General features: G+C 42.8%; 1 long non-coding RNA gene across 1 annotated transcript; it reads left to right on the top strand.

Annotated features, from left to right (window-relative positions):
* The first annotated feature begins 11769 nt into the window (after positions 1-11769).
* On the top strand, positions 11770-24612 carry LOC115390132 (uncharacterized). The gene is made up of 3 exons (XR_003931647.1): positions 11770-11782; positions 18374-18376; positions 24519-24612. It is a non-coding gene; the product is annotated as an uncharacterized LOC115390132 (long non-coding RNA).
* Positions 24613-26393: the final 1781 nt, after the last annotated feature.

Below are 26393 nucleotides of genomic sequence, written 5' to 3'. Positions count from 1 at the left end.
TGACTTGTTTTCATTTCAATAAGCGGCAGAGTGAGTCAAAGTACTGCTAATTTCCTCAGATGGCTTCTGAAATGACACCTTTATTTGCCCTTTTTTTCGCCTCCGAGGCAATTTCCACAAAGCAGTCTTGCGTGTTTGGTCACTGCGGCTGTGTGGCCACATTAAACCTTCCTACATTTGGCTTTATAGCTGCTGACACAATGCCAAAACGAACAGGTCTGCGTCTCCCATAAAATGAGGACGACACGGTTCACGTCAGCAGAGCTGGGCTGGCGACGCTTCTGTACATACCATGAAATAAAACGTTGCCAAGACCCTCAGTGGGAGAATAATCTACATGTAATGGGACTGTGCATTATCTTTCACGCTTTCACAGTCCCGTCCTCAGCACATTTCTTGCTCCTCATAAAAATTCAAACAGAGCACAGAGGAGACAATCAATTGAAAATAGGCCCTTGTGGATAGAAATCTATCATGAATATAGATTATAATGTATAGATCTGTTTGTGCAGGCTTTTGTAAGGAGACAGATTACATGGTATTGGACTTACAATTACAGTAATGAAAGATAAAGCTGTTTGGAAGTAATGAGAGTTGATGCAAAGCAGCTCATATGAAGGATGAATGTAATATTAATCCAGCAAATATCTGCTGCCCGAAGCCTTTGTGTCTGTTTATAGTCTTGAATGAAGACTGCTTACGAAATTGTATTTAGATTTTTTTTTTAACAAAACTTCCTGCCAGTACTTGAGTGTGTTGCTCTCAGCTCTCAAGAAAAACTCAATGTGGTGCCAGGTTTGAGCATGAACAGCATCTCCTCTCGTCCCTCTGGGTCACTGAGGTCAATGCATTGACTTAAAGACCATTTGACAGTCTTTAGAAGTGCCATTACCTCAGGCTGATAGATGTGCCTTCCTCTGTGCAGAGCAAGTCTGCAGGGCTATTTTTTCACAAGTAGACTCATAACTGCAGAACGACCATGCATGATAGGGCTCGACTGTGCTCCCCACGCCTCTTCTGGGGTGCTGCAAGCTCACTGAATGGACTATTCAGGGACCAATTTGTGACAGGCTGTGAGGAAATCTCTAACACAGCAAAAATATAGGCCTTGCAAACTGTTTATCCTGAGAGTCAGGACACCTTTAATATAAAAACGGCTTCAGCCTGTGACCAGACTGAACTTATGCTCACGGGCAGAAGGGCGATGTTGCTCTGAATTCCAGCACTCTATGAAGTCTAGAGTAGACGATCTAAGTCACAATAAAAGGAGGATACATGTTGATTTGAAATCCTTCTTTTTACTTTTTGAAGTTTAAACGACCGTGTCTTAAAGATCTGTTGGTCCCATTTCACCCCAGCAGAACACTGCCTTCCCAGAGTGCTGCCTACTGGAGGTTCTGAGGTTTTCTAAAAGTAGAACGGGAGGCCGATCTTTCAGCTAGCAGGCTCCTCTCATGTGGAACCAGCTCCCAGTTTCAGGAAGGCAGGCTGACACAGTCTCTACTTTGAAGGTTAGAATCTGCTGTTGGTCATGACAGACGGGAGACCAACACTGAGCATCTTTCCTTTCTTACACTAATTCTACAGCCAGTAGATTTGTATTTGTTTACTAGTTGCTTTCTGTCTCTGCCCTATCATTTCTCTCTACTTTCCCCTAACCCCAACCTGAGCAGCCTCCTCTGAGTCTGGTTCTTGCTGTTAAATGGGAGTTTTTCTACTGTTTCCTCCACGTGCTTCTGTGGAATTGTTGGGTTTTTCCCTGTAAAAGTGCCTTGAAATGACATTGCAGAATTTCGTGATATAGAAATAGAATAGAATTGAATTGAAGGCAGTGAAATATTGAAGTTATAACATTACTCTTTGGGTAAAAATTAATTCAAAGAATTTTTAACTTTTTTCAGCTATACGTTAGTCAGTACATTTCAAGAATACCAAAACAGTGCACATGAGCAGCTGGACACCCCAAGGACAGGGGTCTGCAATCTTCATGCAATAGACATATTTTTCTCACTTTGTACGAAACACAATTTGTCTGCAGCAGCAAAACACACTCAATCTTAGAAATGAAGATGACACAGCTCAAAAAGCTATTTTTATATATTTTTTTTATCTGTCTATACTAAAAGGGACATTTTAGGTTGCAATAATGAAGTTTCATAACTACAGTTTACAATTGTGAATATTTTATTATTTTACCTCCCTTTTCACTCTATTGGCAATTTTTTCATTTGTGGAAATTTTGGCTATTTCAACTATTTTTAACCACGAGAAAAGACTCCTTTAGAAAAAAAAAACAGTCTAGTGTGCTAACACAATGAACATTAAAATGGACAGATATCTAGTAAACTCAAGGTGTAAAACAACTGTTTGGGACATTTCTGACACCCTTGAAGTGATGTTGATGGTCCATCAGCTGTCTTTCAGTACCATCTTTATTCTAACAGTACTAATCATTCAGCCTGTTTGACTGAACATTTATTTCTGTGTTATTATCTTCTCAAAGCGACCAGACCTTTCCGTGTGGAGTTTGCGTGTTCTTCCCGTGGGTTGCATGGGTTTCCTCCAGGTACTCCGCTTCCCACCATCAGTCCAGAATTTTCAATGTGCGGTTAAATGATGTGTCCAAACAGACAACACCTGTGTTTCTGTCTGTCTTTTTGTGTTTGAACTGTGCAGCGTTGATCCTGCCTTTGCCATTAGCTGGAAATGACTCCAGCACTCCGAACTGGATAAATCAATATGGGAGATGGATCTGTGGATGGTAGGAGAAATCTTTATAGCAACAATTGCATCTGATAAGATGTACAATCTTGATGATTTTTTTACAGACATATTGAGGATAAAATTATATGAAAAGAAAATCTGCTATTGCTTTGAGTTCAGAGGTGCAAAGACCCTGGTCAGTATTTAGACCTGGGTCGCAGGAAGTTAAATTTTATTCATTGAAAAATAACACTGAATCGCTGATAGAAAGGATTCAAAATGTGCCATTGTCCTACTTCCTGAACTCTGTAACATCCTTGTCTAGAATATGTGTGTAACTGCTTTGTAGCTGACTAATTCAAAATCCAGAAGTAAAAGTCATCCATTAATTGATCATTTGTTGCCTTATAACTGAAGCATTCAGTGGTTCTAAACTGAAGTGATATAATTCTAAACCTAAACAATATAATCCCCCGGTTCACCGTTTAAGGCATGCCCAGCGGTGGAGTTACTGGACTCTTACAATGTGATGTTTATTAAACTCAGCTATAAACCTGAGCTATATGAAGCAACATTGTTTTTTTTTATCACCCAAACACGACTTCTCTGGACGGCTTTAATAACATGGCTGTCCCAGAGTAAGCCCATGTGCGCTTACTTTCTGAAAATAAGGGCAAAATAAGCCAACTTTAATTTATTATAGAGACAGTAACAATTAAACTCTCTCACCTTGGGTAACCATGATTTTACTCATGGGCATATATCTCAATTTGGGAGCCTGCAACAGTGGCACATTTTGGGTATTTTGTCCAAATCCTAACCCAGGGGAGGGATTTAAATGTTCCTGTTCCCGGCCCATTTTCTTTCCTCTACTGCCGGTTGATGCGAGGGCAAAGTGGACAGGCGTCCTCACAGGGGCCTGTGTGGGACAGATGGATGAGTCAGCTAAGAGCCCAAGTGGGAGCCGGGTGGTTATATCAGCTGAGACCAGACAAAAACATCCTGGGTCACATTCACTCCGTGCATCTTAACTCCCATAAACCTAAAATGGGATCAGTGCAGTAGATGATGGAAATGAAGGTTATTGTTCTAGTGGAAGAAAGAAAATCTAACGTTGTGTTTTGGCTGTCTGTTTACACGACATCGGTGCTCGGAGCCATGGAAAATACAACCTTTTGAAAATGGTTTTAAAGTGGAACTTCATGAAAACACTGTGTAGACGGGCAGAAATGAGAGTTTCTGGAAACACTAAGGTCTCAGTCCCTGATAGATGGTGAGAGTGCTGCTGTAGTCATGACTCCCAGTCCATGTCCATCTGGGACTTGGTGGATTTGTAGTTGAGAATCACCTGCAATAACAATCCAGCTTGGTCTTCTGTCCACACGAATGTCTGTCTTCTCGCCATTTGTTGTTTTTTCTGGAGTATTATTCTGTGCATGTGTGTGGTTTTATTTCAAATGCCCAACAGCGCCAACTAGTGGCCTATTGTGCTGACTGCATTGCTTTAGTGTCTTTCCTCTTGCTGACACATCGTTTTTTGGAATGTTGTAGTGAAATCGCAAAACTTTCCTGAAATGAAAATGCGAGAACAGTGAGTGCTCTCTTGAAACACTGACATGTAAATGGAGCCTAAATACACTCCTTGAGAATTGGTCTGGCTTGTTTGCTCTCTGTTTTTCAGAAGAAGCTGATATGAAATGTCAGTGGACTGTCTCTTTCCTCCAATCCGGAGTCCCATCGCCCTGAGCAGTCATTGTTTCCGTGGCCCAGATAGCAGGTTTCTGCTGAGAGAGGGGAGTGGACGCTCTGCATACTGATACGCAACTCTCACGCTTCCTCTTTCACTCTCATTAAAACAGAGGAGGAGAGCAGAGAGGCAGGCCAGGTGGTGGCAGAACAGGGAGGGAGAGAGAGACAGAGGATCAGAGGTGAAAGACAGAATGTATTAGGACAGAATGAGCAAAGAGAAGGAGATAGGAGAGAGAGGGAGGATGGAAATCATTAAACAAAATGCTGCTGCTGCTGCTGCTGCTGCTGCTGCAGTGCCTCAAATCAGTTGTCAAGTCCCCGGCCCTCATGGCGAGATAGCAGGAGGGAGGAAAACAGCCAGGGAGACGAGGATAGAGAGATATCGAGGGAACTTAAAGGTCAGAACACAATGAGTTCCCATCAAGGAAGGAGAGCGGAGTCAAGTGCTCGCATCTGGCGGCTCATCTCTGTTTAACGCCGCAGGCCACCGGTGTTGTTTCCACCGCAGGCAGCTTCACAGCAGCAAAACAAAGCTGTGAAGCCCGGTGAGCACGACCTGCATGTCCAGCGCCGACAGTTGGAGCGTGATGAAGAGGCGAGCTGTCCAGCCGCATGGTGCATAAATTTTCATTGTGGCAAGGCCGGCAATTCAAATGCGGCTTTATCTGCATATCATGTATCAATTAGGTGTAAATTGTGTTTTCGATTTGTGCCTAACGTGGCCCGGGGTGCTAATTCCAGCACCGTCCTGGGTGTCGCCCAGCAGCTGCCAGTGGGCTGGAAGCCCGCTGATGAGAAATGATGGTAGTTTAGCCTGCCTCGTCAGGCTCATCATGGCCCCGGCCGGTTAGGATAAGAACTCACACTGTGTTGTTTCACACCCTGATTAAAGACTTCAATTATGGGGTTGATTAAAGACCTCCTCTAGAGATGTTAAAGGGTCTACGTAAAATACCCTAAAGGATCATTTGTGTTGGATATATGCCTTTTTTCCTCATAATATTAAAAAAGCAACCCACGCAATCCTTGTTCAACCTTAATCCCCCCCTTAAGTTCAAGGATGGATAACAGACAAGAAGACAAATACATTTTTCATACTTCAGCGTTAAGTTTGTTGGACTTGTTTTTTCTTGTTGGAAATTTCCACGTTAATGCCAATGATCTGTTGATGAATTTTCCAGAACATTAATGATTGGGTGGAGCGCCAAGGACAAGAGTTGGAAAACAACGATTTATATGGAGAATGACATTTTTGAGCAAGGAAGATGTTGCGATGCGTGTGTGTTTTTCATTTTGTGTTCTTGAGGCCGACAGTTCTTTTTAGATTCTATCTTACACGATCAGCTTTGTGGCAGTGAGTCATCATCGCACGGTCGTCCTTCAGAGAGTGAACACAATGGAAACTGATCAGTGTGTCATTAGGGTTCTGATAAGTTCATTATCCCTTCAGTTTAAGTATTTTCTCTTTTGGTCTCTTCAGGCCAGTATTTTACCACATACCATGAACACGTGTCGACTGAAGTTTCAGTCAGAGATGGAAACTAAAGCAGATAAGAAAATTGGCACAATGGGGGAAAAAAGAAAAAAAACTTTCAGAAAAGTAATCATGCTTACCTTGACTTCCTTCATTCTTATCGGACGCCACAAGTCCCCACGGCTTCCTCCATATTTTAGGACATTTTTTACAGAACAGGAATTGTCAGGACTGTCAGCCTAATTTGTACACTATGGTTGAACTTGAGATGTATTGTTGAAGAAGGACTCCTCCCCTGTGGCAACCATTTAAAAAGAAAAAGGTCTGGTGCAATGTATTTAAAAGTATGTTGTTGTTTTTTTTTATGTGAAGAGGTGGCTTTTTGAAGCTTTGATTCAGAAATGTAAATCTGTCTCTCATGGGAGAAGGTTGAAAGGTTTTGGTTAAGGTGTAATTTGAAAGCTTGGAGGAACAGGCTTTGGAAGAGAGAGAGAGAGAATGATGATAAAACAAAGGGCAAGCAACATAAAGTGAAAGAGAAATAGAGTGACGGAGAGAGAGAGAGCAAACGAAAGAGTGATAAAGAGTGAGAGGAAATGACAGACGGGTGAGAGAAAGAGAGTGATTATCGCGTCAGAGAGAGAGAGAGAGAAAGCAAGATGATGGAGGAGGAGAGAGTGAACGTAGAGTGTGTGTATGTGTGAGAGAAGCCTCGTTTACATTCATTCAAAAATCCTCAAAATCAGGCTGTGAGGATCACTTCACTCAGTGTTCATGTATCAGTTTTCATTCGGATTGAGTAAAACACCAATGTAAAGGAGGCCAGAGTGAGAGCGTCAGAGTGTGAGAGAGTGAGAGCGTCAGAGTGTGAGAGAGCGAGAGCGTCAGAGTGTGAGAGAGCGAGAGCGTCAGAGTATGAGAGAGTGACATCACCGGAGCATGAGAGCCAGAGTGAAAGAGAGTTACAGCGTCAGGCAGTGAGCGAGCCAGTGTCAGAGAATGAGAGTGTCCGTGTGAAAGAGCCAGAGTGTCAGAGTGAGAGAGAGCCAGAGCGTCAGCGTGTGAGTTAGCAAGAGTGTTAGGGAGTGTGAGAGAGAGAGTGCCAGAAAGCCAAAGCATCAGAGAGTGAGAGGGCCAGAGCGAAAGGGAGTTAGAGTGTCAGAGAGTGTGCGATAGAGAGCGACAGAGCGTGAGAGAGCCATAGAGGCAGAGTGTGGGGGCGTCAGAGTGTGAGAGTCAGCGAGTGAGACAGCAAGAGCGTCGTAGAGTGAGAGAGCAAGAGTGTCAGAGTGTGAGAGTGAGAGCATCAGATCATGAGAGAGCGAGAGCATTAGAGAGTGAGAGAGCAAGATCGAGAGAGAGTGAGACTACAGTACACTAAGCAAGAGCTCTGCAAACCTCATTCGACAGAAAGATCCTAAACTGCTGCGATGAAAACAGGTGACAAATGCAAATGAAAAGAAACATTCAGCAAAGGCTAAGTTAGTCATAAAAGAGCTAAGAAAGTCATATATTTATATTCACAGAAGAAAGTGACAGTAGATTTTTTTCCATAATTTTCATAATTAAACAATTAATAAGGTGACATACATCCATTCAGTATACACAACCATAAATATCTGTTTGATGAAAATACAGGAAATCATGCAAATATAACACTTTATTTCATAATTTGTCATAAGGGACGTTTTTTCCACCTCTATACTCTTGAATTCTCTTAATAATTACAAGTAGCCATTGCACAGTCCCCGACCGCTTACAGAAAAACAAAAAAACAAGTCCCACCCGCTCCACCCACCCTCCACTTATAATATAGGCTTCCCCTCCCCCACCCCACCCCACCCCCATCACCAAATGAAACATATAGAGATAACAGGCTCGGTAGAAAAACAGTCATTTGTTCCTACAGTTTGTACAAAATTCACAGATTTATCTCATTTGTTTGCCTTCTTCGTTTAGTTTACACTCCGCCCGCTCGAACAGGCAACCAAACCGCTGCGAAACAGAAATAGATCAAAGAGCACAGAAAAACACAGCAAAACCAAGCAATGATGAGCAATGAAGAAAAAAAAAAACAAAAAAACAAAAACTGAACATGGACTGGTTGGAAATATCTACCACTGCTGATATGAGTCTGTATGGATGAGAGTGTCTGGATTTCAGCCGTCTCCATGCATGTCACACCACGGTGTCACGGTTCCCCTCTGATCTGCCGCCTTGCATGTCAAGTCCAGCTAATAACAGCCGACACGCTAATAGAAGGCTTCGACTGCGACGCTGTTATTGTGCTGAATTATCGGGGATAATGACTTGTATTCGACGCCCTGGGAGCACTGAGGGTTTGTAAGGGAGCGGTGGAGCCTGGGTCTTAAGAGGAAGAGAGCATCGTTTCTGTCCTCTTCATACACAAGGTCACGTCACACTGAAAGCACAATGGTGCACACATTTTCCAGTCCCACAAGTACACAGAAATAGGAGACAGAATTTGTTCTTGTTTGCCCAAACCTGAGTTTAGTTATCAGCTACGCATTCCACTGACAAGATAGAGAGAAGAATGAACAAAGTAGATGTTTTTGAGGTTAAAAAGTAAGTAGTGTGCAATTTTGCAAACGTTTCATTTTCAATTTTACGGTTTCGTTGAGATTTACACAGTCCGTCACTTTGACAAACACTCAGTGGAAACCTCTGCTCTCTATCAGCATCTTGCTCGAACCCTCCTGACACACGGGCAGGTAAAGGATGGGGGTCAATGGTCCAGCCGTGGGACTGGAGGAGGACCAGCTCTATCAGCTGAGCTCCGTAACACATTACATCCAGGCACTAAACTCTGACATGTCAGAAAAGACTGTATTAGTAGGGGTGGGTGAGGCACCGGTGTGGGCCCTGCTGATTGGTTAGTGAATGCTGGGGAGGAAGGATCAGGCACCTCACCTTTAAACTTACATGAAAATCCTGTTCATTCAAAAAAATGATCATTTATGGAAATCTCTTTTCTGGTTTCACCTTCCTTACAAACAGTGATTAGGTTTTGTTCACACACACAAAAAAATAGTGCTTGAAAATTTCCAAAAATAGAACTAAACGATCAGAATCACCTGATGTACTTCTGATAGCAATCACCTTCATTAATGAATGAGAATGAAGGATATAATGCTGTGCAAATACTGGCTCCTTAAGAAAGCGATGCTGATCCTGCTGAAAACCATTAAAATGACCAAAACTGTGATGATTTGAATCCAATGTACGGTTTAGCTGCCTGGATAAGACGCAATGTTCAGGACACAATCAAGCTCATTTTTAGAAAATGTATTTCTCCAAAACAACTTAGAGATAGTCCAAATTTTCAAGTGCTTATCCTTTGGGGAGTCCGCTCAGAGAATTCAGCAGTACTTTGATATTTCTTCTTGATATTGACACGTTCATTATTTACATCGAGAGAGCTAGTTCCTGTTGAGGCATGAAAACACTAACTGTGAACATGAAATAGAAGTATTTATAGTGTGGAGATCACAAATACAGTAAATGTACATATTTGTGAAACAGAAATGTGAGTGTGCCACGTCATGGTTCCGATTTCTCACTCTACTTTTTTTGTCCCACTGCTGAGATGAACAACAAGCTGCCATCCTCAGAGACACCCTGCCTCCAGTGAAAGTCACAGAGCCATCTGATGTCAAGGAAACGGCTCACTTCTTTTGACCTCGTCTCTGACCATTTCACTCATAAACGAGCACAAAAATATGTTCAGACTCCCACAACTCGCAGCGGCCCAGCTGGAACAGTTTGAACATTGGGCCATATGTCTCAGGGTTAAAACTCTCAGATCTGTTCAAACCGATGCTTCTGTGTTCTGGTAAATCAACTGGATGTGCTGCATCATTTTGTGATGTTCGGCCATGATGCGGAAGGTTCCAGCAATTTTATCAGTGACGTTCACAGCAAAATTCACCCGCCAAATGACCTGCACATGAAGTTACATATATCAGTTATATTAGCTGTAATTATACCAAACACACTGCTGCTCCATCATTGAAATTTCAGATTTCTGTAATGACCTCCACCATCATCCCACACAGAGACGCATTTCCACCACCGCCGGGGTGATTAAATGTTCCCCCTCTTTACGCCGGACTGACACTCCGTTTCCTCTGACAGGACAAACGTAAGGTGATGCTTTTTATCTGCTGCTAATTTTCTCCAATAGAGCTTTCCAACCTCACATTTAACTCCCGAGAACTTCACCTAATCATTGTGTAGACGTCTGCTTGTCTCTGTGAGAGGAAAAGAACCCGGATGAATGCTGGGCTATTTATGGAACACAATACATAGAAGTTTCTTATTCCCAGAGGGAATTTCTTTAAACGAGAACTTGATGTCAATGTAAAAACAGAAAGGCAGTAAACAATGTAGTTAGCATATCAGACAGCAAATTGGTGCGGTTGTTTGGTTTTGTAATGAAACCACACACATCCGTATGGACTTATGTAAAGAAGTGATTTAAGAAAAACAAATAAGTACATTTAAAGGTGCTGTAGGCAGGATTTTGCTAGTCAATGCTAATTTTTCTGCGTTTTCTTTGGATTAAATGTTAGAGTATCCATTGATAATCCTTTAGGAGTGTAGTATCATTGCACTACCGCGAGGGCACAGCGTTTCCATCTGTCTCTGTTCTGAGCTGAAAAGGAATCTCGACAGCTCCAGGTATCTTTGACCAATCAGAAGAGCCCATGAGGCTCTAACCGTGATTGGTCGAGGGGCGTTCATCATACGTTCTTGTGGGAGGGGCTTAACTTGCGTAAGGGCATGATGTCAGAGAAAACAGGACAGGATTGGCTGTGCTGGGTTTCAAATCGCCATCTTAGATGGGTCAAATCGCCATCTTGTTTAGGTAACCCTAAGCAAGATGGCGGAAATGTGGAATCCTGCCAACAGCACCTTTAATGTCTTTAGTCTGGATATGAGTTATCACTTTGACTGACAATAGCGGTGTTGCACATAGATGTGTAATTACAGTGTTGCTCACACAGATGGGATAAACTACCAGCATGCAGAGTGCAGTAGTGAATGTATTTAATGCAGAATAGGTGGGAAATCCTCCATGTTCCTATCAGGAGAGCAGAGTTAGTCCGACTTCTTCCTCAGTAAGCTGGACTTGAGTGGAAAAGTAAGAGCGCTGCAGGGTTAATGTGACAATTAATATTCACAGCGGCGACTGTTGCAGTTTGAGCGGTTCACATGTTGAAAAAGTCTGGGTGCAGTGCGCATTTAGCAGCCAGGAAGTTAAATGGGAATCATAATTTGTTGATATATTGGAAGGAACGCAGTGTCGATGCAGATGGCCAAGCATTTTCGACACGACACATAAAAGTCAACATTTTTAATTACACTGAGCAAACAGAGCTGGCCGCTGAGGCGACAAACTCAAGTGGCACAATCATAATTTCTGGTAAATGTTCGACAGTCGGCTGTAATTTGAGACGACCCCAATTCACAGATGATCCAAACAACTAGCAAGGTTTACTGAACTTGAGATTCAGACTTGTTCATTCAATCCTCACCAAGTCGGTTCGTGGCAGATGTTTGTGTTCAGTCCAATCCAAATTGAGCCCTTGACAACCTGACACACGATTTCTAAGTGCTCCTATTTTCAAAAACGTCAAAACAAACCCTTTTGACACCTCTCTGAAAGACAGAGTGCTTCATTTAATGCAAACTGGTGTTATCGGCGCAGTTGTTGCTCGTGGTTTGAAATTATTATTAAGGATTATTTTTCATGCCAGAATCAGAGTAACTGCATCTAACCTTACTTCCACATATTCTCAGATACGTGCTGGAGATATTACAAACACAACAAGTGTTCCTAAAAGCCAACAGGTGGCCGGTTTGGCAAGATGAGTTTTACAATATGGATGCCCGCTTTCATTTGGCTTAAAGACGACAATTTTCAAGTAAAAATGCGAAAGTTTCTTCAACACGACGACGCTTGGAGTCACTGACAGTGCCGTTTTGAACACAGCTCCCTGGGAGCAACTTTTTGAAAATGACTCGGTCTTTGTTAAAACAGGGGAAAATGCTACCTTTTGAAAATGCTCTAAATGCGGTTGTCTTCATTACAACAAAAAACAACACCCAGTTGTCTTCCTCCCTGAAAACTACACCGTTTACAGCATTACTGCCCTTTCTGTGTAAACAGACGTTTTCAAAACGTTGCTTTGTAAACACAAAACTTTCCAGAAGTGAAAACACCAAAACAACGCATTTCCCCTTGAAAGGTCACGTGAACAAGGACTGAGGGTTGGTTGCTTTAGCTTCACATACGGTCAATAATCTATTCATGCCGATAAAACTGGTTGTGAGCATCATTGTCGAGGCAGCAGCGAGATACAGGAGATACAGAAGAGCACTCGCCATGTGAAGGGAACATCAATCTTTGTCTTGATAATGGATGTCTAACATATATTGTAGGGCTCTTAATGACTTTCTTTTGCAAATGGTGAGAAATTATCTTCTTGGTTGCTGCATTTGTTTGGTCCTCATTTAAAGTTTGGGTCAATCAGCAGCAGGAGCGTGACACTGCCAGGAAATAGCAGGGAATGGTGAACGCCAGTATCTATCGCGGTCACTCACAACGGCGAAATTACTCATGAATACGAGTTGGTGGGGCAGAAGGCTCCCTTTGGACAAGCGGCAGGAAAGCAGCCGATTGGCCGGTTTGTCAAACGATCACTTCAGTGAGACTATTGTTATGCATTAATTGAGATGGGGATGATATCTCAGCGGCGTGAGAAAACGCCATGAATTTGAAATCCGCCAGTGAGCCACCTGGGGCTATTGCCATGGCAACAGCTGGAGATGTAAGTACGAAGGAGATCGATTAGGCTCATATGATTAAGGTCATGCAACAGCTCATGAAACACAATCATGGGAGAGTGTTTGGAGAATTGTTTTGTGTTGGAATGGAAGACATCTGAGGAGAAAAATCATTTAGCTCATGTGGAGCAATGTTCATTTCTCGAGACATCAGTGCTGTAAGGAGAATTCATTTTTTTTTTCCCCCCTTTTTGACTCCAAGGAGCTGAACCACCAGATTCCTGATTGTTTGTGCCGCAAAGTTATTCACGTCCATAATGCTAGGGGGCGTAGAAGGATTGGTAACAAAACTGCATGAAACTCCCTCGAAATGTTCACTTACAGGTCACAATAAATGATTTGGCTCAAAGGTCGACAGTTATGTTGCAGATTTTAGCTTCCAGTCCAACAGACTGTAGAGGTGAGCTAGCTTCCTGCAGAGTGTCAGCCATGTTGTCGGAGGTGTGCTAAGCATTTCAGACAGCTCTGCAACCTGAATTTTTTGCCCTGCCCTGGGTGGAGTGTGTTGTTCAGTCTTGAATTCATCAGCGCTTCATCAAGAAAGTGCATTTACTGCACGATCTAGTGTCTTAATATGTCCCTTCACGCCTTTGTGGTTTCCATATTACTCCATACTCCAGGATTACTATTGCAACAATACATCATCAGGAGGGTGAATCTAACGTGTCTCATGACGGCTGCTTGCTTTTTGTGCAGCGTCACACAGAACGTGACACAGCCTTCGTGTACTATTTGCATTTGGAGTAGATTCCAATTAAACTGAAGGACTGCGAGGCTGTTTCATCATGCGGAAGTTGAAAGACAACTGATTGGGGCGACTAGAGAATAGAAATCAAATTATTTCCAACAAACAGCATTGTTCCCATAATAGCAAAGATATCTGGCCCTTTAGTTCTGGCGACATTGGCTGTGTTCCACCTCCTGTCAAGTTTCTGTTGTTAAAGGAGTGAAGGAACAGGGACACACTCGCATGTTTTGAAAACACAGTGCAAGCCATCATTGTGTTTTGCGTGCATATCTTCTGGTTATTTTAACTGTCATGTCAGTAAAATGTAATTTCACACGCTGTCAGAGGCAGAGGAGCCCGAGAGAGGCCATCACGCATGGCGTGATCCCAGTGGAGAGCTGAGAGATCGCATCTTAACAAGACGTAGCTGTGACTGTGGGTAACACACTTAGTAATGACCTAGACAGCCAATTTACTTCAATTTCAGGCTGCTGTGTTTGCTCGATATGTTTGGTTTACTTCTCTTATAATAGCCTGAATGTCTCTCGTTTGTATCTTTGCAGGCTTGCTAGCTGTCCTCGGTTTTCTCTAAAGGTATCAATTTGTTTGTTAGCCACAATGCAGCCAAACATCCAATATGAAACAAAACACTTTTAGAATTTGACGACCAATTTAAAACAATTTTTTTAGCTCGATTTAACATCATTGTAAAATTTTACAGTTGTTCTCCACATTAATCTAATTTTAGAGGCATATTCCCACCTCTATCAGCCCTATGAAGCCCAAGATACAAAGGTATAATGTACTTTTCCTTATGTTTTTTTGATCACTGTCTGGTTTGATGTTGGCTCTACATAAGACATCATTGACTCACTTGCTTATCAGAAACACCAAATATACATTTTAAAGTCAAGTCTTTCTGGTGGCATTTCGCAGAAAGAGTCAGCAATGGGATCATGTTAATTCATGAAAGAATAAAGCATGCTGTGCCATGTTGACGATTTGATTTAAATGAAATGAAGTCATATGTTGAAGAGATTGGTTAGTGTGGATATGCTTTGACTGAATTCACCAAATGCACCAACCGGAGATCAAACGTTAGAGGTCATCCCAGTGCAGCACTAAAATCGAACTAAAACTGGACCCGAGCTGTGAGCTCTGCACCCTGCAGTATGATTCCGAAAGCTGCAGGATGACTGAATGTGACTTCAAGAAGTTCTCCACCTTCCATATGAAAAAACTTTGTGATTGTAATGCAATGAAACGTCTTCGGGTAGAGGCCAAATCGAACTTGTCAACTCCTTTTAGAATTCTTTCTTTGCTAATATTGATTCCTCATGACAATCATCGAAAGCCCTACATCATTGGTCAGTATTTCAATAATGGATGGAGTCATTCAATTTCAAAAAGGGTAAATTATTAAGTATTTGAAATCAGAGAGAACTCCACCAAATTTGGAAGCATTAAAACAATGAGCCGAACGACCGTAGATGGTCCGTTTTTATCTCTCCGTCTCTCAGAAACGGGAGTGAACATTTTGTTTTGAAGACATCACTCAGCACTCTCCACCTCCTGTCCCTGAACAACCTTTATTGATGGACTGGCCTGTCGTCTACAGCACGCCGCCGCCCAGCGGTACGACCAGCGTCTCCAGAGCGCCTCTGCCTCCGCCACTCTGTCTTCAAGCCAATCTAAACAAGTGGCTTTGAAAACAAGCTTTGTGTCAGGATAACGGGGCAGATCGCTGATCAACACACGAGCACTCGTAAAACAAGAGGAGAAAACTCGCAGCACAAAAACACACACGGCTTTGATGTTACACACATTAGAGGAATAACTGCTATGCTATCAATAAACAGCTCAGGGCAGTGTGTCTGTCTGGAGGCAGCCATAAATTAGCCCATGGGGATGAGCCAGTTTATATGGCTGCATAAAACCAAAGCGTATCTTTTGATATGGCTGTCCGTCCAGCTTTACAGTTCTTTATCTCCTCAGACATGCCAGAGACCTTCAGCTGAAGCTCCATAAATATCATGTAATTCCAGTATCTGGAAGAAACAAGGGATGGAAGAGAATGAGAGAGGCAGGACAGACTTTTACAAGTGGCTTAATGACTGTCCAGCAAACATATGAGGCAAATGTCATTGCATCAGAATATTTAGTCTTGTCAAAGTGTCTTGCTTTGAAAAATAATTGGAAAAAAAGAAAATCTTTACTGGCACAAAGAACTGTAATTTGAGATGTGAACAGTCAATTCATGCTGTTTCTGCCAGAAAAGTCTATGTGAAGAACTAAAAGTGAAGAACTAAAAGTGAAGAACTAAAAATGTAAATATTGGTGGTAGAGCTACTAATACTGCAGTTATATGCTATTCTTCTAGATGGCTCTGAGTGCTGGAGAGGAACGAAATGAGAAGATCGATCTCTTCATAACAGCCGCCTCTATAAGATCTGCAATATCCTCCAGACCAACAAGATCACAAACGAGGAACTGTATGAGAAGACGGATGGTATGAATACGTCTTCAGAAATGAAGGATTACAGGCCGCTTGAAGGATGTCCAATGACAGGACAAGCAAAGCTGATGAAAAGAGCGAAGGAAGAGCTGGACAATGTTGGGTCTATCGGGCAAAGTGCAAGCCGATGCTCAGTTACTACGGCCTCATGTTCACAACGGGATGAAGAGGTTGAGAGTGAGTCAAGTCTGTTAACTAGTCTGTTAAATATATATCTTTTGATATAACAACTCATCGTGGTCACGTGAGCCCGCATGAAGAAAGTTCCACTCCAGAACGGCTCACTCTGCAGAACCCTGATAACCCCCCCGTGGAGGATGCACGTCCCGTATCTCCCTAAAGGAGGAACAAGGTGGGCTGCCGGGGCTTATCTGCTGGCCTCAGCCGTCTGAGGACAATGTCTTCTGATGAAGAGACAGTTTTGGAGCGTGAGAAGCGCACCGCCCCTAAGAAGATATAAAGTCTCTTGCTCCCCGTGGGCTGCTTGCAGGCACAGAGCCACAGAACACATCTCATGTGATTCTGTAATTCTGCAATAAATGTTCTCAAACTGAAGGCAAATCTGATCAAAGCACCCAGAACGGTCAAATTCTAGACTTGGTACAGGTAAGAAATGTCCACATAGATTGGATTGTTCAAGATGTAGAAAGGCAGACTGGAATTAGAAGATGGAAGTCAATGCCAGTGCATGTGAAGCAAATAAATTGGTACCTTGAAAATGATTTGCTTAAAGCCAAATAGAGTAATTTTCCCAAACAGAAGAAAATAGCTTGGAGTCAGAATCTAATCGAAGAAAAACGAGTCCTTGTGACTGATGACAGAAATCTGCACCGGTGCTGCTGGGATCAGACGACGTCCCTCTTCTGCTCCATGTGTAACGAAATCCTGATCCGACAGAGGATGTCTTCAGTAACGCATTTCATTTAGGAGGAAAGTTACCATGAATCTTGACCTTGCATACTTTTATTTGTCCAATGCTCCACAGACTAAAGAAACGGTAAATCAGGGATTATTGTGCTTCAGCTCTGGAGCAATCAATTGTCTTGTTTCTTATTTTGCTGGGTTTTCTCTTAATAAACTTTGATTTGATCATTATTTCTCTTCATCTGCCAGAAAAGTTAATCTCAGCATTGTGCATGGCAGAAGATTTAGTCAGATAAATCACAGACTGGCTTTCAAAACCTTTGTGGCGAACAGACGGAAGAGAATGGACATTGATTTATGTGAAAATGTCACAGCTACTTGAACGTTTCAATCTCTTCAGTCATAGAAGGAGCTTAAAGGTTGGTGACAGTGCTGATGGGAGATAACAGCGGAGAAACAACCTGCCAAAGAAAAAAACAAAAAACCTGTCATTCTCACACTTTTTAAAGTTCACAGTGTGACACCAGTGGCAGACTGGGATACTCCGTTCTGCCTTGATTGCTGATTGTCACATTTCTTCATGAGAAGCTAAGACTGTCTCTCTGCTCAGGTCTAATCAGACATCCAATAAGATTCCAGATGAGTCTCACGGTCACATCTCTGAGTTCCTCGTCCCCTCCTCCACTCTGCGTTTCACACAAGCGCTGCAGATAAGCCCGTAGCTTCCTCCCTGGTGATTCTCTCACTATGCTTACAATTGCACCGGATTACTCTCTTCTCGATTCACAGTGATTCCGATGAATGTCTCTCAACAGCGTCCTGTATTTTTCTCATTTCATTTCCCCTCATCCAGTCCTTTGTAAGAAGCTCTTCATTCCTTCATCTCCCTCCCCCAACACCACTTCCCTTTCCTTCCCCTACAGGAGGCAACAGTCGCTGTTTGTTTTCTTTGATCCAAACTACAGGTCTAACAGTATACTCCTTGAATTTTCTCCTATTTGATCTGATCCGAGAAACTAGGCCTTGTAAATAAAAGTTTTAGAGCGTCATGCCGAGCCCAATCGACTTAACAAGTAAGCCTAACTCCCCTGAGAATGCCACTTCTATCCAGACGCACCTATTAATGTTTGCATCTACAAATGAGTGTAACACCATAAAGTGTTCTCCAGAGAGATTCCACCAGTGTGAGCACGGTTAGCTTCATCTGTATGATTTAAGCTCCCGAGCAGACTGAAACCTCTACTTTCCAGTCTCTGCTTTATTGGTGAGTAAAAGCCAATTGGGCAGCATTTACTCCAGAGTCGTAAACAGAACCTTTTCTTGAGTCCTTTCATTAAGCTCTCCTTTCTGTCCGTGACTTGGGGTCTAATTTCTCTCGGAGCATAAATGTTTTATGAGCATTCATTCAGTCACAAAGCAGCACTGAAGACTTCTTCTGTAATAAACGGTGTGATGGCTGGTTTGTTCCCAGCAGGTTGTTTTTAGACGGCTGTATAGTTGTTCCATTTTCCAAGAATTGAAGGCATAATGCTTTCTTCTCGCATGGTTCAGGTTTAACAGAAGACAAATGTCAACCGCTGCCGATTTGCTCTGTAAAGTCCTGTCTGGTGCAACGACAAATCCGTATTGGTTCACCTGATGAAAGCTTGAAACAAAGACTTCCTTTCAAAATGAAATGACTGCTGGCTCAAACTGTCAGCAGACCCGATGTGAAAGATGACGGTGAGGAGAAGAACCTCACTCACTACTTGGTTATCATTATAGAAGCAGTGATGCTCACATTTCATGAAGGTCAAACAGATTTTTCAAGGATGGGATTGTCCAAGGAGTTCAAAATGTTTTCCTCTTTCAGATTATGAAATCATTTGTCCAGACAGGACAAACTGCATCCACTAGAGAAACATGCTTCGTTTATTGTGTGTAAATGTTTAATTTCTTTAAATGTCAAAAAGCCCTCCTCTTTTTATCATCTCCACTCCAGCAGATTTCTTCCTCTTAATGCGTTCAGGGTATAGAACCCCCCCCCCCCCCCCCCACTGTTGCTCTCCACTCTCTTGCTCTCTATCTCTAATTCGATCCTTCCTCTCATGTGTGCACATGATAGATGCTACTATAGAAAGGTCATTAAATATTAGATCTGACTTGCCTGTAAGGAATGCATGTGCCGCGCATGGATTTGCATGAGCGCTGGAGTTCGAGGCTGCATACCACAGCAATATCCGCCGCAGCAGAAGGCAATTAACGAGCGGCTGTGTTCTTATCTGCTACCTAGCAACCTTGACTGTTCCACCCGTCGCCCCCGGCAACTGCTGCTGCAACCTGTAATCGATTGTCGGCCCGACGCCACCCTGAACCGCTGACCTGCAGCCCGCCGGGGGGCACAGAGGCAGAATGTCTCCGCTGTAATCTACATATATGATGCCTTGACTTCTTTTTTCTGTCTTACGAACAAGTTTGTTAAAAAAAAAAAAAAAAAAAAAAAAAAAAACATTCACAGGAGGCTGTCAAACATAAGGCCCACGGACTAAAACCAGCCGGTGAGAGGCTGCAGTCTGGACCCCAAACCAACAAGAACATTTCTTAAGAGTGGAAGACTCAACAAAACAATGAGACCCGAGCTGAGATATCAGGGACGCTGCCATGAAAACTGGCAAAAACTGTACCTCAAAGCCAAAATGCCTGGCTGAGTATGAAAAAACACCCACAATGCAACAGTGTTATGAGAAAGTTTTTGGACATTTCATTGTATGTTGCACCATAAGGCTACATTATAATTGCCGTTTTGTCAAAATAATTGTCATTTTTGGTTGTAATTGTGAAACTACTGATACTCAATAAACAAAATTCAACAAATAAAACTTTAAAGTTTAAATTTAAAGGTTAATATGGCACCTTTTTTTTAATTATTATTATTATTACTGGTTCGACCAACTCAAGATGAAACTGGACTGCATGTGACCCCTGAACTAAATGGTGATCCGGCGCCAGAAGTCAAAAGAGCAAGGTCCTTTTTAAGGAGGACCTGCAAGAATTTCCAACATATTTACAGCTGCAGTGGAGCTGTGGGTAAAACAAACATCATCCTCATCAGGACGCTTCTGCCGTTTAGATGTAAACGAACATCCTTTTCAAAACGCGAAATAAACAGGAAACTTCACGGAAATGCGGAAACGATGGGTTTTCACTGGAAACACTGGAGCATGAACAAAGCCTTGGCTGGTCTTGATGCTGACCTTGGTAAAAGCACAAATTAGCCAAGACAGTGTGGCTGTTTAGAGCTGAAGTGAATCGCACCAGTTTATTAATGTGGAAAATGTTGAAAATATTTCCTGTAAAAAACAGAAACACATCGCATAAAACAGGATTTTCCAGCTAATGAACTCAAGTGCAGATTCTTCTGCAGGGGGTGCAAAGTAATTCTGAGATTTGCGGGAAAATTATTGATTTTAAAAATGAAACAAAATGCAAAAACCCTGTGAAGGAAACAAGGTTATCCAAAACAGAACGCTCAGTTCTAAACATACAAAATCTGTCTGCTTCTTAACACGCAACCAGAAGAACTCCTTAGTCTTACGCTCACTTTCAGCTCTCTCTATTTTGACTCCCTGTTATTAAATTTTCTATGTCGGTTTGCCCCGGGGGGCGCCTGGAAGCGTGAACACATTTTCCTCAGATCGTGTTCTGGAGTCGGTAATTGCCAATGCGATTGTTATTTAACTGATGCACGAGGAAAAAGCTGCATGTACCTGCTGCTGTTTTCATTACAGCTGTTAATACTAAGATGTTCTGCACTTCTTTTCACCAGGACTGAACGGATCCAGTGTTATCAGACCACAGAAGAACGCTGTGGGGTTTTTTTTTTTTTTTTGTGGTACTCTGGGATATCATTAAAGGATTTGGCTGTCACTTTTTTAACAATATCTCAAGCAAATGGACTGATTCAAAGACAAAGAGGAACTCCAGGGGACAAATCAACACGGCTGTGGCTTCAGAATCTCATATTACGAACTTGGATATCTATATATCATCAGATACCCATAATTCACTTGTCTTGCTGCAGCCGTCTTGTCAGGTGTCAGTAGTGAAACCCTTAAATGACTGTACGAGCTCAAGATGTCTTAAAAGAAATGTCCTCAGATTTGACAGCATCGCTAATTGAGACAGTTTGATGTTGGTGCAGATTCATTGAGAACCTTTCCTGGTTTGTTTTAGGAATCTTGCGCTGTCGTTAGCTTTGTTCAGTTTTCATGTAGAAAACTGTAGAAACTCAAGAAAAGATTTCTTGAGAAGAACATATATTACATGTTTGTTGAAATACCATAACATTTTTAGCACCATCCTTGTCCGGACAGCATTCTTATCGGATTTCAGATTGTTTTTAATTGTGGTAGAATTGTCAAAACATGAATCAAATGTTTAATAACCGAGTGCTTCTGCTCTGTTTTCCCCCTAAATGAATGTAAAATTTTACTATTTTATTGCAGCGCTGTGAAGCTTGTGTTATAAAAGCTGCTGAATCTGCCTCTGACTTGAAAGCTGTAATTTGGAAATCCTTGTGGCGACTGGTCTGTGCGTGAAAAGCTCTATTTTTCTGCTTTCTGGTTATTTTACATTTTTGGAGATATAAATTGTCTGAAAGTATAAAAACCACTGGTAAATATGCCAGATTGTGTCATGATGAGTTTGTTTTTGTTGAATGAATGCTTTAGCTAAGTTAAAACAAGTCAAAATAAACTTGAGCAGGTTTTTTTTTTTTCGGACATTTTCACAATGCTGGCTCATAAAGTTTTCTTGTGGCGGGTGGCCACATCGGGGCGTCGCTCTGGGGAGCTGATGAGGGTCAAAGGTCTTGCTCAGGATGCTGCTCAGCTACTCTGCACCACCAATGCCACACTAACTACCATCTGCTGGCAGGTTTGGGGACACTCTGAGATGGTCAGTCGCACCTAGAACCCTCCGACTGAAATACGACTCTGGTAACGAAGTCACAGCTCAACCCAGAGCGCACACTCTCCATGTGTCACTCTGCTCACACTTAGGGGTTTAACAGATGAGCGTCTGGTCGAACACAATGCTGAAGTGCTACTTTGTGGACTTGAGTCAATTCCTCCAGGTGCAGGATCATCTTCTCTTCTTGCACTTTTTCATTGCTGTTTGTCTCCTGCTGTTTTTCGTTCCAGTGCCTCCTTTCTTTCTTTCGTTTCTTTTTTTTTTTTTTTTTTCCCCTCTTGTTGAACCTAAAGTCAGCCAGCAGCTGTGAGACAGCCTCAGTAACTCTTGGACTTAACCCAGCTCTGTGTGAGATATGACAACATTTATTTTGTTGCTGCCTCCCACCGTGCGAGTGCAAGAAGTCAGGGCAGCTGCCACGGCACTTCGGTTATGATCGTGGCGGCGAATCGGCTGTGCTAATGCTAATGAGGCACCCAGAGGCCAGAGTCTGCAGAGATGGAGGCGCTGATGGCTAGACGCTGCCCAGAGACACCTTTTCTTTAGAAACAGTCTCTGTTCTGTGGAAATCCCTCCATGGTATTTCCTTTTTGTCACATAATTTCAGTGTGATTTATGGGTTAACAATATTTGCCTCGTCACGACCCGGGATTTGGGAAGCGGTGTACGACATGCTGACTGAAAAACAAGGGAACCGAGTCCCGCCGTTTACCCTGGACTGTCTGACAGTGATCTGAGGGCCGGACTGGAACAGTGAGAGATGCCTGCCGTATGTTATCGAAGCGCGAGAGCCAACAGTCAGAGCCGGAGTGAGACATAAGTTGAGCTGATTGCTGACACTGTGAATGCAAATCTGCAAATGAAAAGTGTGTATGACACGGCATGCATGCAATTACAATCGACGTGTGTGTGCGGTAGAGCCAAGGAGCCGTGCGTGTGTGTGTGTGAGAGAGAGCCAGTGAATGAACACAGTCTTACTGGAGAACCCTGCAGAATGAAAGGCAGATTAATTAAAAATGCTTCAGATGCCCGGCCTCAGCTGTCAGTCCCGTGAGAGCCAACCTTCATAAACCAAATCGCTCAGACGTGCACACGAACACGCACGCTCCCGCTGCTATCAGGACTACCCAGTCTCGTGTTGAGAACACACTCAAGCGGAGCCGTGCCGTCAGACACAACGGGCTCGGTGAAAGCAGATAAAAACTCTAAAGCATACTGAAAACACACACGTGCAGCTGTGTGTGCCGTTTCAGGCACTTGATATATATTTAGTTAATGATCTATCATGCAGCAGCATCAGGGATTTATGTGCCTGATTCCACAGTTAATCTGGCATATGCTGAGAGTGTCAGAAAGAGCTATCTTCAATGACAAGAATAATTAGAATGAAGCAGTTGTGGAGTTACAGGTAGAGCAGGTGTTCTGAAATAGGCTGCACATATCTGACTGGCACAACTTCAATTACAGTAAATCTTCATTTACAATCTTTTTCAAGATCTTTCCCCGTGTCTCCGGAGCAAGTCAGTGTGTCTCTCAGCACAACGTCTTTCCGATTGTCTAAACACTCACTGCATTATGAGAGATCCAGCGGCTGCAAACGTATGGCCTCACAGTTTCTGCAGAGTTTCTACAGTTTCTACAGTTTCTACAGTTTCTACAGTTTCTCCAGTCCACCTGCCTTCATGCATCCAACAAGTTGGCACCACAACAAAGAACAATGTTAAAGTGTGAATTTAAAGATTACTATGGCACTATTCCACCGGTCCGGTCCAATCAAGATGTAAATGGATTGTTTGTGGTCCCTGAACTAAAATGTGTGTGACACCCCTGAGCTAACCCATCAGAACAAGGATCAGTGTGTGATCAGAACCTCATCTCCACGCTTACATGAGCTCCAGACTGAAAATACAATTTAGCTCCAACTTCAAAGCGCAGTTCAAATCAACTTACTTGGCCAATATGGTCAGAATCCTATTCAATTGATAACACACGCACGTACGTGCACGCACGGCAAAATTAATGTCAGAGTTTTAGGCAAGTTCACACCCTCAGCAGAAATGCCTCTCCATCAGCTCCTGATGTGAATCTGTCTGATCTGAACTTCACAGAGTTTCAGGTACGATAGCTTTCTGTTTTTCCAGGTTTCCATTTTACAACTTCTGTGTGTCAACAACATTATATTATAACATTAAGACTGTTTTAGGAGGATTGACGTCATGTGCTTGGTTAGCGCCTAACGGCAGGAAAATAATGATCTTCTGCTTCTAACTTTTGGCCTTTTTTTGAATGCAGTCCAGTCACAGCGCCGTCCAAACAGCATCAGCAGAGCTCGTCCAGTCTTACATTCCCAGAGTCTCCTGCCATACATGTTTTCTTTTTTCTTTCCTCTGCTTCCTCTCAACAAGGACAAGGTCTTTGGAAAGGCCAGCGGTGACAACAGCTTCAGTTTGACAGGCGTATTATCAGCTCGTCAGCACAGCTCTCCCAGGATGTGTGTGCGCGCGAGTGTGTGCTTATGTCTGCGAAGCATTAAAAAAAAAACAAAAAAAACACAAAAAGCTGAATATAAACCCTGAATATTCAGTCGCGTGTCTTTTTTGGTTGAATTAGTTGATTGAAATGAGCCATTCTGTGTCTAATTTGCGGGAGGTTTGGTTGTGGGGGAGGGATTTTGAAGTCGGACAGATCAGAGGGACCCATGAGAACTCCAAGTGTGACACTCACAAGAAGCAGTTTCATTCTACTGAATACAAACAGAGTGGAGAACAGCAAAAAAGCAAAACAAAACAAAAAAATTCTAAATAAATAAATCAGAAAAACACAAACAGCTGGGAAAAGGAATAATATGAATTATACAGAGAAGCAAATACAGCAACAGCCACAAACCAGAGAAAGACACTGAGGCTGTCAGGCCTGTAGAGACAGTGAGATCATTTCTACAGATGTTTGGTTCCAGTCCGCCCACGCAGTAACTCCGCCCATTTGGCACTTTTTAAGACCATTTGTGTCTGTAAACGTGGATAGAAATACTCAGTCCATATTGTGTGTAGGCAGGTGTGAATATGGTGTGTTGTGCCTGTGTGGGAAGGTGTCTGAGTACTTATCTGCATGTATGTATGAAGTGTGTGTGTGTGTGTGTGTGTGCGCGTGTGTGTGTCATCAATTATTGGTGAGAGATAAATGCTGCATGTGTGTTCTTACATTTCATGTCCATAAAGTGTAACTAAGCTATTCAAACACATACAGTATATTCATTGAGATTCTCTACATTAGAGTGTGTGTGTGTGTGTGTGTGTATGTGTGTGTGGTGTTTGTCACAGTTGGCCCCCGGTAGAAACTCCTCTGTTTTTGTTGTGTGTGTGTGTTCCTCGGAGGGGAACCTTCCCCTCGGTCAGTCTTTCCCGTTGGGTTGATGATGAGTCCAGAGATCGCTCACGTCAAGTCAACCCACTAGATGAATGTCGGTCTAAACCGCAGACGGACAGCGTCACACCCGAAGCTTTTAAAAATGGCAGTCCTGTTTCCTCTGTAGAGCCAGTCAGAGCTACTGCAGGGCCATGGTTGGTTCGGGGGGAACGAGGAGCTGAACTGACTGTATGGGTTGCAGTTAAATACATGTTGGGTTTCTCTAAAGGGGTAAAATGTCTTCAGACAGAACCAAGCAGCGGTGCAGCTTCACAGTGTTTACTAACTAAAATAAAGTGTTTAAGGAATTCGTTAAGCTTGTACAAAATGAAAAATAAAATTAAAGTAATGCATTCAGCGACAGAAAAGAAATTCCTCTGGATTGATGAGCACAAGGTCGATTACACAAATCCCAGCCACTCTCTATTTTTCACTTCAGAAGACAATCATTTACCTCCCAAATATTTGCCCACCACCTTGCCCTCTTTCGCTGCTCTTCAACGATTGGAAAACTTTGCCAAACAGAACCTGTGCTTGTCCAAAGAGAAATGTTTGTGCTCTGAGCTGGGCCTTTAAAGCTGTCATTTCTCCAAGTGTGAATACCGCCTCCAGAAAGCTTGGATATTTATCACATGAGATAAGTGATAAAGATTCACAACGTGGCCATGACTCGGCAAAAGCTCTCACAGTTCAGCGTTAGGACAGCCTGAGTTATAGATCTGCCACTGAGTTCACACAAAAGGCTCCCAGACCTTTGGCTCTGCCATCAATACTCACGACAAGAGATGAAAAGTCTGCAACAGCTCTCAATATGCTTGTGGAAAGACATTCATTCACCAGTTACTCACCAGAGCGGGGTCCATTTTCACAACGCAGGTTCAGCAAACTCGAAATCTCACCCTGAACTGTGAGTTGATGCACTCTGAGACACAGAACTCTGAGTTTTTGGCTCCAGAACAGCTCATTTGAGTTAGTTTGTTCAATTCGGAGTAGTTTCGCCCTCAGTGAAATGTGTGTGCCACAACTATAAAAACACAGCAGTAATGGAGCCCCGATTTGACGAGTCACCATGGCAACAGCAACGGGGGGGCTGTTAATATGTACTAATGCGTTAAAATGGCGAGTTGGTTTTAAGA

Source organism: Salarias fasciatus, chromosome 6 (assembly GCF_902148845.1).
Source record: "Salarias fasciatus chromosome 6, fSalaFa1.1, whole genome shotgun sequence".
In the NCBI taxonomy this organism is placed as follows: Eukaryota; Metazoa; Chordata; class Actinopteri; order Blenniiformes; family Blenniidae; genus Salarias; species Salarias fasciatus.
This window is presented reverse-complemented; position numbering and strand designations above follow the sequence as displayed.